General features: G+C 38.5%; 1 protein-coding gene across 4 annotated transcripts in view; it reads left to right on the forward strand.

Moving 5' to 3' along the window:
• Positions 1-134: 134 nt before the first annotated feature.
• Positions 135-12,815, forward strand: part of LOC140740164 (tumor necrosis factor alpha-induced protein 8) — an 83,998-nt gene continuing 71,317 nt past the window's right edge. The window contains exon 1 of one of the 4 annotated variants that reach the window (XM_073069157.1): positions 135-291. The gene's annotated coding sequence lies outside the window, so the exon portion shown is untranslated. Of the gene's footprint in view, positions 292-563; positions 688-2,333; positions 2,446-12,815 lie in introns of those variants that run through there. The other 3 variants (XM_073069186.1, XM_073069167.1, XM_073069176.1) reach the window with 3 other exon arrangements.

Genomic DNA, 12,815 nt, shown 5'->3' on the forward strand with positions numbered 1-12,815 from the left:
AGTTTGTACGTCCACAAAATTGGGAGATTGACTGAAATGCTAATCAGACCTGAACGAATACCGAGCCCCAATTGGCTAAAGGGAGCCCCGCCTCGGCAACATCATTGGATAACTGCTGCGTTGGTTTACTTTTGCCAGCGGCCGAATAGTCGATTTGGTTGTCATTCATCGGCACCGTTGAATTTCCGCTGTCAAAACTTTCGAATGTCAGGAGGTGTTTCAGGTATTATTTTGCAGGCGTTCTGTAAATGGATGTTGGCACCGGGCCTCTGGTTGTCGGAGCTGTGCCAGGTAAGTTAGCCTGTGTGGGTCGGACACTCGGTCGGGTTTGGTGTTGGTCCGGGTCCGGGTCCGGGTCCGGGCTCGCGCTCGAGCGCGAACAGCCCCAACACAGCAGCCAGCAAGTACACGCGAACTTCACACTTGAACTGTTCCTGTGTTACTCCCACCCCTCTGTTCATGTGATGCGGACTAGCAAACTCGTTTCTGGAGAAACATACACGCACTGTGAAATTAAAATGCAGCCAGCCAGGCGGGAAGGTGGGGGGGGGGGGGGGTTGCCTCGCAGATTTATTCTAGAACGGCTGCAGTTGTGGAGACCTTGAAATCAGGGGTCTCGGGCACTGGCGAGTCGATGGGGCCTCAGGGAACGGGGGCCAGGTCTAGGGGGTCGATCTCGCAACTCAAGTAAGAAAAGTTCAAAATCAGTCACGCTTTATTTACAATCCGAAGCCGACTTACCCTACCCCTCCAAAAACTACTGACAACGTTTCAGGATAGTATCTGCTCGCTTGGCATACCTGAAATGTTTCTTTTTAAAGTTTAAAGCTGCAGCATTGGCATTGGCCATCGCAGTCAGGCTACCCGTCGTTATAAAGTAAATGCGTGACTTTATTTTACGAGTTGCGGCGCCCTGAACTTAAAAGTACGTGGAATAGGAGATCGACCAATTTCAGAAATTCAAGTAGGGGACCATGAATATGCTGCTGTTTTAACTTGCGAGCAGAGAAACCTTAAAACTATGTCCCGTGGCCTATGCGATGATATTTGTTCACACAGAGAGCAAATTATATATGGTGTACTATGATCAGATTTAACCCTGTCAGCGGCCGACGGATCCTACAGTTAATAATGACAATAAATAATTTAACTTTGCAAAACAAATCCTGGATTTAACAACAATTTGCCCTTTTTGCTTCGTTTCTTATTGTAATGTTATCAGACAAAATTAATCGCGGAGCCAGATGAGGTGATGTTGGATTAAATGACCAAAGCTGAGGCGAAAACATTTTAAGGAATGACTGAAAGGAACAAAGTAGGGCTGGGAAAGGCAGAGCGGTTTAAGAAAGGGATATTAGATCGCGGGACGAAAACTTTTTAGTACATTGTAATCAACGATGCCCTGGTTAAAGTAGGTAGAGACTACATTTTGAGGCGTGCAGGAAACTGTCGGGCTGGAGAATTCATTGAAGTAATCAGAGTCAACGCGAACAGCTACTTTAAAATCAGGATTTTATAACTGTAAACGCCAGATTCCGCAGATGATGGAAATCTTAAGCAACACACACAACACACACACACACACACACACACACACACACACACACACACACACACTCACACTCACACTCACACACACACACAAACACACACACACACACACACACACACAAACACACACACACACACACACACACACACACACACACACACACAAACACACTCCCCCCCCTCTCTCTCTCTCCCTCCCTCCCTCCCTCCGTCTCCTGGAGGAACATAGCAAGTCGGGTAGCATTAATAAACAGTGTACCGTACCTTTCCGATGGTGACCCATTATCGGGACTGGTCAGACACACAGATGCTGCCCGACTGGCTGAGTTCTCCAGCGCTTTGTGTGTTTTAAAACTCTACGATTGCCAAATCGGGAGTCAGTATTCAGTATTAAAGGAATTTTAATAGGAAATTCCCTTAAATTTAAAGGAGATTATATGCCAGTTGGTCTGACCTCAGTCGTTGGAAAGATGTCGGGGTACTTGGAAGCGCATGATAAAAAATGCCGCAGTCAGCATGTTATCCTCAAGGGAAAATTTTGCCTGACAAATCTGTTGAAATTCTTTGAAGAAATAACAAGCAGAATAAATAACAGGGAATTTGTTAATGTTATGTACATGGATTTTCAGAAGGCCTTTGACATGGTGCCAACACCAGGCTGCTTAACAAGTCAAGAGCCAGTAGTATTACAGGAAATGTGCTAGTATGGATAGAACATTGTCTGATTGGAAGGAGGCAACGAATGAGAATAAAGGGAGTCTTTTCTGGTTGGCTGCCGGTGACTAGCGGTGTTCCAAAGGAGTCAGCGTTGGGACCCATACTTTTTGTGTTATATGTCAATGACTTGGAGATGGAATTGATGGCTTTGTTGCAAAGTTTGCAGACAATATGAAGGTAGGTAGAAGAGCAGTTAGTTTCGCGGAAGTAGAGAGGCTACGGAAGGACTTTGACAGATTCAGAGAACGGGCAAAGAAATGGCAGATGGAATATAGCTGGGATGTATATGACCATGCACTTTGGTAGAAGAAATAAAAATGTATACTATTTTCTATATGGAGGGAAAATTCAAAAATCTGAGGTGCGAGGTCCAAAGGGACTTGGGAGTAAGCCCTGTGCAGTATTCCCTGAAGGTTCATTTGCAGGTTGAATTGGTGTTGAGGAAGGCAAATGAGATGTTAGTATTTATTTCAAGAGGACTAGAATATAAAAGCAAGGATGTAATATTGAGGCTTTACAAAGCACTGGTGAGGCCTCACTTGGAATATTGTGAGCAGGTTTGGACACCTCATCTAAGAAAGGATGTTCTGACATTAGGGTGTTCAAAGGAGGTTCACGAAAATAATCCTGGGATTGAAAGACTTGTCATATGAAGAGAGTTCGATGTCTCTGGGCCTTGTACTCACGGGAATTCGGAAGAATGAGGGGTGACCTAATTGAAATCTATTGAATGTTAGAAAGCCTGGATCAAGTGGATGTGGAGAGGATATTTCCAGTGGTGTGAGAGTCTATGACTAGTGACACATCCTCAGGAAGGAAGGTTGTCCTTTTAGAATGGAGATGAGGAGGAATTTCTTAACCAGAAAATGGTTAATCTGTGGAATTCGTTGCCACAGGTGGCTGTGGAGGCCAAGTCATTTGATATATTTAAGGCAGAGGTTGAGAGATTCTTGATTAGTCAGAGCATGAAGGGATATGGGGAGAAGACAGGAGATTGGGGCTGAGAGGGAAAATGGATCAGCCATGATGGAATGGTGGAGCAGACGTGATGTTAACGGCCTAATTCTGCTCCTATATCTTATGGTCTTATTTCTGAATGAGCATAAAACAGTAGTTAAGTGAACTAGTTGGAAAGTGATAAGTGGATGACATTAATGGAAATGTTAAATGAGAGGCTAGTGAGTAATGCACTGGATTTATCATTTAAAACTAACACAGGTGACAGTTGCAACAACAGGTCAGCTGAGAAATGGATGGTGTTAGGAAAACAAAATTAGGATTCCATGCTGATTGGAGTGGAATGCACTCCTAACCTGCTTCAGGGTCACAAGGTAGAACTTCAATTACCTGAGAGTGCAGTGGAATCGATGGTGGAGTATTGAGCTGTGAAGAGGTTAGAACTTATGCTTTCAGGCTTCCCAGAGCTTAACTGGAGGAAAGTTTGTCTTCCAGAGATGTTTGTCCAATCATCAATGTAAAGAGGCAGTGACAGAGGAGATGCTCAGAATGTCTGGATGTTGCCTGAATATATTTGGAGCCTAACATTGTAATTCTAGATTATGTCACCAATACGTGTTTGGAAAAATGTAAAAGAATGGAAACAGGAGTCAACGCCATTCAAAAGATTGTGGCTTACCTTTCACCTCAGCAGTTTCCTATAATAGCCACACATTCTGTAAAGATCTTAATATTCACGTTTTTCAACATGGGAAGTGGAAAGTGGGTGCAGATTAGCCATGAAATTGAATAACTGAGCAGGCATGAGAAGGCGAGTGTGCCATGCCTGCCTCTGTTTCTTACATCAGTGTATGTTATCTTGTTCTTAGGAAGCACAGATCTCCGGTGGTAAGGTATTGGGACAAAGAAAGAAGCCACTGTGCACACTCTCTGCGTTTGATTAGTTAAATAAGAGTGTAACATATGGGGGAGTTACCGGTAATTAAGATAACCGACTACTGTAAAACTATCTTATCTGAAACTCCAAAGGGACTGGCTGCATAACATCACAGTCACGTCTGAGATTAAAATAAAGCTAAATTCAAAAATGAAGAGATATTATTTGTCTTAAATTTGTTTATATCCTTGATCATTTCAATAGCTCATTCACCCATTTTAATAATGCAAATATGTGGTGAATAACTAAGTATCATGCTCTATGATACATTTTTTCTTGCATTTGAGATTATTACTTCCAAGTAACATAAAAACTGAAGTATTATGAGATAATGTTTCAATTGGCAGATAGCTTAACCATATTCAAAAGATGTTACATTTTATTAATTATATTAATTGATAATAATTCTGGTGAACTTATATGTGTTTAATGTACAGATGAATAAAATATTGTGATCAAATGCTCTCTCAGCAACAGGCTTTGTATCCATGGAGTCCATAAAGTGGACGCTAAGCTAAATCACTGCCTCGAGTTTCTGGTGTACTAACTTACAAGCAACTGCAGCCCTGCCCTAATGTGCACATTGCATCATGTTAATGTGGTGCCTTGCTAATTTACACATCTAGCTGCTACTTATTGAGGGGACCATAACAGGAAGCAGTATATAACGTTTGTTTTAGCCGCAGATTAGTCCAGTTTGCCTAATTAAACATGAGCGATTTTTCACAAGGATATAGTACTTGTTATGCAAAGAAGTGGCACTTCTAATTCACGCTTACAGATCTTGGAAGGATGTGAAAAAATTGTATTTTAATGTTAAAATGATTTTGAGTTCTGTCTTAATTAGATAGAAGTTTAATGTTTTGTAAACCTGGATGCAAACTTTTACAATTCTATTGAAATGGATATAGTAATTTAATTTTATTGGATGTATCTTCCATTATTAAAGCATAGGTAGAAGAAAATTTAAAAAAAACCAGATTCTGGAGATCCTGACCTCCAACTTTTCTGACTAAAATTTTAAAAAATACTACGGTTAGCTTTATTAGTCACTTGTACATCGAAACACACAGTAAAACGTAACTTTTTACATACAGTAAGGATCTCAGCCTGAAATGTCGATGGTTTACTCTTTTCCACAGATGCTACCTGACCTGCTGAGTATGTGTATTGCTTTGGATTCTGTAGATTTTCTCATGTTAGTACAATTTGTTGTTTGCGTCATTAATACAATCTGAGGATATAATGTGGGCAGCCCACAAGTGTCACCATGCTTCCGGCACTAGCCCATCATGCCCACAAGTGACTAAAACCTTACTAACCCCTATGTCTTTGGGAATGTGTGAGGAAACCCACTCAACCTGCTTGCTACACCAATGCTGTTTCATCAAGACTGAGACTAGAAGGAATTTCTGCTCTCAGGGCATGAGGATTCTTCAGTCCTGTACTTAATAGAGCTGCCAAAGCTGAATCATTGAATCTGTTCAAGACTATTTGGGATTTTTGACTGGGGTAATTGAAAGATTTGGGAAACTGACAAATAAAGTGGAGATATGGCCAATGTCAGATTAACCATGGAATAATTGAATGATGGGACTATCTGGAAGGGATCATAGGGGATCATGTGGCCTCATTCCTTAAGTTCTTTTGGCTTCTGATTATGATCCTACTGTTTTAACTCATCTCTTAATAATTTCTTTAACTTAAGTCAATGCAATGCTTCCCTTATTTACACCCACACTTCCCTCCCCCCCCCCTCTAGAGTCTCCCAGTACTGTCACACTTATCCAACATTTTGATGACTTTTGTGTTGGCCCACTTCCATTCTTCTCCTTCCCAGCTTTTTACTTCATAACTTCCAATTTGTTTGAACTTAGTTCTGCATCTTCTGACTTGTGTAAGAAATCTACGGCCCCCTGTTAGTTGACCTTCAATGGTTCCTTGTTGCTTCAAGCATAGTAGCAAAGTTGTACAACATGGCCAACTATACTCTTTCACCTATCGACAAAAATCCCATTTAGCTGCATTATCACTGTATCCTTCTATGCCTTGCCCACTTGAATATCTGTTTAAATGCCTTTTCAATGGAGTAATTGTATCCAACTCTACCACCTCCTTTGGCAGTGCATTTCAGGCATCAAATACTCAATGCGTAAAAATAAGTCTACCTGTCAGATCCCCATTAAATTTATATTTCTCATCATCTTATTCAAATTATTTCATAACTCTCAGTCTTCTGTTTAATTGTAGTCCCCTTACACACATACAAATTATGTTGATCCCTCTGTCCAGTCCCTTTGTGCATTGTCCTCACCTTTTATTCCTTTATTGGTGACATATCCTCAAACACCTTGGATCTAGCTGCTAAGATATATTTCACAAAATATATTTGTTCTTCTATCTTATAAAATCATTATAATAATATCTTTTTTATCATAAGGCAGACACAGGTCCTTTTGGCCCATCCAATCTGTGTCAAAGTTTTTCACTTTCAACTTTCACCTACATCAGTTAATTCCACACAACAGACTGTTGTTTGATATTATATATTTTCTTATTTACTTCCTTCCTCTCTTGTAATATGCCATTTGCAAAATTTTCTACATCAGAGATAGATAGCTGCAGGTCTAAATCAGCACAGAAGATACTGGAAGCATTGAGCTGTATCTGTGGAGAGAAGTGCCAAGTTAGCACAGCACAAAAGCAAATACTCAGGATACAGAAGCTGAAATAAAAATAGGAAATAGTTTTGCAAGTTAGCAAGTAGGATTAGTGGGGAGAACAGACAAGCTTACATTTCATTTGTGGACCCAAATGCAAGTTGAAGTGGTAATTGTAGAAAACTCTGTCCCTACACCTATTGCCCTTGACAAAACTACCAAGTTGCGTTGCAATGTAATTACATGAATCGACATATTGATCTGCAGTATATGGAACATTTGCCATTATTATACAGAGTTTTCTACACCTTGATTTAGGTAAGCAAGTGAAAACTCAAATAATTATTATTGATTGCATTTGCATTTATTCTTTGTGGCAAATTTCAGGGGAAAAGGAGAAATTAGAAAAAAATTAACCAGTGGCATACAAATGCATGTTTTCACTTAATTCTATACTTCTAAAATCAGGATTCACATTTACCTCCATTAGTACAAAGTAATCAAATATGTAGTTTGGTAAATATGCAAACGGACATTTGCAGCATTAGTTTCAGAACAAAAGAGTTTCATTCTCTGCTCAGGTTTGAAGTGTACTCACTGGAAAATTACTGAGTCATTTTGTTTTTAATTACTTTGATTTGTATGACATAAGAATGACCAACTTACACCTTATTTTTTATGGGATATTAAATGCTTGCTTTTATATACAGTGCACACACAGACCTTTAGGAAGTCATTCTTGATGGGTTAAAATGTTGTGTCTGCCTTCACCCAAAGGGGTACTTGTAGAGTTACTTTATCTGGGAAAAAAAAATTTAAAAACTAGAAATGGAATCATCAAAGGTTTTTTTTTTCATTATCTAATATTCTGTACTGTAAACAGGAGTACTTGTCTTCATGCTTAAAATTAAAAGAAAAGAAATTCTACAAGAAAGGTTTTTTTGTTTATTTTTAAGATATATATAAATATTTTCAGACAATTACAATAGTTAGATTGTACAATGAAATTTGACATTAATAAGGTCTAATTAACTGTTTATGATGTGATTATATTTTGCTAATATTGATCCTTACTTCTCTGTTCATGTACCTTCCTTGCACCGGAATTGCATGACAAGGTATTGCACATTCGTAACTATGTCTTCATCAATTAGAAAAGATATAAACAACTTCCATATTTTAATGGAGGATTGGGCTGGTGGCAGGAAAGCTGCTTGGGTAGAAGCTGAAAGGCAGAAGCATGATGGTGCTTTGATGGTTGTATGTAAACACTGCATCTTGGGACCTGTGAATGTTAACAGTAGTAGTAAGATAGATCTTACTCTAGGCTATTCAGCCCATTGATTCTGCCTTTCTCTTCACTGATAAATTTTGACTGTGGGTTAATCTATCAATCTCCCTATCTCTTGGTACCCAATGTATTATTGATCTTACTTTGAAGGTAGTGACTTTCTTCTGAGGTAATGAATTTTAAAGATTCACAGTTCTCTTCATTGTGATATTTTCCTTATTCATTCCTGCTTTAAATGCTTAATTTTGAGACCCTCATTTTTTAGATATTCCAGTCAGACAAAGCAACCTCTCAACTTCTGGTCTGTCAACCTCAAAATATTTAAATCTGATCATACCTCATTCTCCCTAAATCCAGTTTCTCTTTCTCATGGGAAAGTCCCTTGTTCTCAGTTTTAATCCACCTAATTCTTGCAGCTCTGTCTTCAAAGACCAAAACAGACTGGTGGTTACAGCAGCAACCAGATCTTCCTCATCTTTGTGAACTATCCAATATGACCCATGCTCATATGAACCTCTCCTCCTGCACGTTCTTTGTAAACCTCTATTCCACTATCCCTGAATCCAGAAGCTTTGAAATATCAAATTGGTATTTGGTATAACTGGACCACACTACAATCCTCAATGTTAACCTAATTTTGAAATGTAAGGAACTGCAATAGCACTGCTTTAAGCCACACAAAAGTACTCCAAAACATGTGACTCTCCAATACTCCTCTTTCACGATCAATCCCTCCTCTCTCTGTAAAACCATAGAGCCCCTCAAGGGAGCTTCCAGGCTTCCTGCAGTCTCTGATGAGCTCATACATTCAAGAGTTCAGCAATGGCATTTGCTTTCAATCTAGCCATAAGAACAAACAGATTGGTCCTTCAAAACCTTCTTCCCTATCCATAGACCTAGAGTTACATGGCATGGAAACAAATCCTTCAATCCAATGTCCATGCAGATCGAGAGGTCTGTGCTAATCCTATTTGCGTGCATTAGGCTCATACCCCCCTTAACATATCCTATCCATTTTCCTGTTCAAATGTCTTAAATATCATAATTGTAGTTGCCTCTATCAACTTGTCTGGTAGCTCATTTCAGATACTCACCATCCTCTGTGTGGAAAAACTCAACCCTCAATTCCATTTTAAAACTTTCCCCTCTCACATTTAACCAATGGCCTCTACCTTTATTCTCCCCTACCATGGACAAAGTGACAATGACTGTTATCCTATCAGTTAGACTATAGACAAAATAAAATCTTAATTCCAATAACCTGTCTTATTTAGTCACTTCCATTACCTTCTACTGCAAAAAAAAAGTTATTACAGAATTAGCCTGAATACCCTGTTGGGATGAGTACTCCAGATTTTCACTTCCATTTCTGAGACAATATGTTACTGTGCTTGTTCCTGAAGTGCCTATGCACAGAAGAGAAAGTTATTTTTATATCTTCCCAAATTCTTTAGTCATTAGGAATGAAGGGCAAGATGTTGGTGGCCAAACTTCTCTGACTCCTTTATTGAAACGGTCTGAGTAGCCCCAGCCCATCCATGCCACCTCTTGTGATTGATAATTAAGCATGCTGGAGTTTCAGTGAAACAGGCCTGAAATTTATTTTGAGAAATAAATTTCCAGATTGATAGTGGTTTTCTGAAAACTAACGTGAGAAGGTCAGGTTGAGGGGCGACATCAGAGAGCTCCTGATGCATAGTGAGAAATTATACATGCTGCTGGCTTGGCTAAATTCAGTTTAGTCCCAAAACATACATTTGGACAGATCATTCCAGAGTGAATTAAAAATGTAAAGAGCGACTGACATTCATTGGATGTATCAACAAGAACAGGAGAATCCAATAAATAAGGTTACAAATGCTGAAAGAAAAAAAGGTAAACAATTGATTTAATTCTTTGCTACCTTTCAAAAGTCAGGCTCTGCTTATGGAATAACTAACATTGTTAAAAAACTTCATTTTAGAAGCCAGAATCTGATCCCTTTATGATTGCTTCTAGCTATAATCACAACTGGAATTAAATAATGAGAATAAAGTGGAGATCTTTAAGGCCATCTCGATCAGAGATAGAAGTATATAGGGACGGGGCATCCATGGTGAAAATGAGGCGGTCAGGGAATTGAAAGGTGGTGAGGAGATTGAGAGTATTAGAATTGTTGCGGATGTAGGTGGGAAGGTGGGGTGTAGAATGGAGTCGAGGTACACAAGGTAATGAGGACAGAAGTTCATTAGGCCTACTGTTCATTGAGATAGTAGGCCTACCCAGACTATCAGGTTTGTGGATCTTGGGTAGGAGGTAGAAGGGAGTAGAGTGGAGTGAGGGAACTGTGAGTTTGAAGGCTGTAGTTGGGAGTGGATGAAGTTAGTGATGTTGTTGGAGACAGTTTTCTGATGGTCTGAAGCAGGATCCTCATCAAAGGGTAGGTAAGAGAAGATGTCTGAGAGTTTCTGCCTGGCTTCAGCAAGGTAGAGGTCAATACACCTTTGTCTGAGAGTTGCCGCTTGGCCACATGTTCTTAAGTAAGCAACATTTAATTGTTTGATTAGTACTAATATGACATAGAGCAGTATTTCAATTTTTTTACAATGAGTCTATATGAACCTGAAGGATAGATGATCAAAATCATCTGTTTTTATACAACCAATTGGTTACTTTTTCTGCTTGACTTCAGTCTTTGCTATCTGATTGATTGTAATATTTTCATGCATCCGATAGAGCTAGCAGTTCTTGTGTCAATTTATCCTTGCAATGTTCTGCCCAAAATACCTACTTTCCCCCAGGTTTTAATCATATGCTAATTTTATTAATAGCTCAATGTTTGTTTAGTTATACAAAAGGAAATTCTGATTCAACCTTTGCATTTGGATGGTTTTGAGCAACGAGAATTACAGATTATGTTTTTTTAAAATTCCCTCCCTTTTCTGAAGTTAGCGTTAGAGTCATTAAGGTTAATTGTCCGACTTTGGCCATTAGTAGTTAACTCATGAGACTTGGGGCAAAAGAATTGGTCCTCTTTCACGCGTGTGTTCCATCGAAGTCATTTTATTCAATCATGACTGATCCATAGCTCAATTCTGTTTGCCCACTGTACAGCCTTACCAGATAGACACTTGTTTTTGTTCTTTACCATGAAAACAACAAAAGCACAGAAGTCATGGGATTTTTAAGGGGAACCCAATTGGGGTTTTCACTAACTATCAAAAATGCTTCCTGACTTCTGAATGATTTAGAGATCTATTTTGAAAATGCCCCCATTATTTGACTATTACTTCCAGAACAAACAAAATAAATAAATTCCCTAAAAATTCTTCAGACATTCCATAAGGTTTGCTATCACAGAAAATTGATTTAGCACCAAAATTGTAAGAATCATTTAAAGAAAATAAAATGCAATTTAACTGGCATAACTGACCAAAATAACTGGTTTTGTATTGCATTGCATTCTGGTTTCTTAGAAGAGTGCATTTGTGTAGTTTCAGCTTTTAACATTTCCTGTACGTTACTTCCTTTTTCATATATATTATGTCAGTTGTGTCTTAAAACAACTTTGAAAGTAGATTTTAACAGAAATTCACTTCCTTTTTCCTGCTATTACCAGCATGTTCCCTTCAAGATCCAACAAGCCTTGAAGTACATTAACCCAATTTTTAAAAACTACAGTACTTTAGATTGAAAATGGGACCAGTAGTGTTAAGAACTCTTTGGTGCAATTTTCAAATCTGTGACCAACAGATATTTGTTTGTCCACCAACTTAGCTTTAATTTGTGGGCTCCTCTGGACCCCTTGCTTTGCAATTGGCATCTGTGTGATAAGCAGACCTTCTGCAGAGGTTGCAAGTGTGAAACCACAGGGGCTGCTGCATTTATACTTAACTCAAAGCTAAACAGGCAGTCAGAAAGGAAATGGGGTGGTGCAAAATGATTTTATGAACCATCGTTTCACATTAATCAAAGTTATTTTGTTAGTGCTTCTCAAATGTATTTCACACTAAAATTACTTTTTTTCATTTATCTATTTTCCGCAGCCGTTTCCTTGCATTTTCTGATTGACATTTAATCCTGTTTAAACATACATGCTAAATTGTGGCTTTGTAAACTGATATTTGCTACACTCAATCTCATGTTGTGGCTAGTGGTATGTAATATAGAAAAGAAAACTAAGATATGTTTCTGTTTCTATTGTATGTGTCAGTTGGTGTTTGTTGAGTGATGTAAATGATTTAAGTTTTACATCGTCAAAAATTAATAAAATTGAAATACATGTTTAAGATTCTTCATTCGGACCTGATATATTGTTAACTACATCTTGTATTAAATTTATAAATGACATACTATGTACAATCTGCAATACATTTGCAAAACAGCTGTTAAAATTATTAATTTTTCAGGTTGAAGAAAAGTAAGTTGAGTATCATTCTCTTGCTCATATAATAATTGTTCTCATTTTAAATATTGTTTCTCTGTCCAAATGATGCAGAACTATTTATCTAAGATAATCTTTCAATTGTTCCTTCACACTGCTGCCCTAACAACTAGTTTGTCTTCCCACATCTCCAATTAACACGTACTCAAAACCACATCAAATGAAGTCTGAAGTAACAGTAAAACTTCAGCTATCTTCATTTCACCATCATAAACTGGATCTGTCCATCTTCCTTTTTTTCTGTCAATCAGATGTGATGCTGATCAATATTTGAATCCC

This window comes from Hemitrygon akajei, chromosome 2, assembly GCF_048418815.1.
Source record: "Hemitrygon akajei chromosome 2, sHemAka1.3, whole genome shotgun sequence".
Classification (NCBI taxonomy): Eukaryota; Metazoa; Chordata; class Chondrichthyes; order Myliobatiformes; family Dasyatidae; genus Hemitrygon; species Hemitrygon akajei.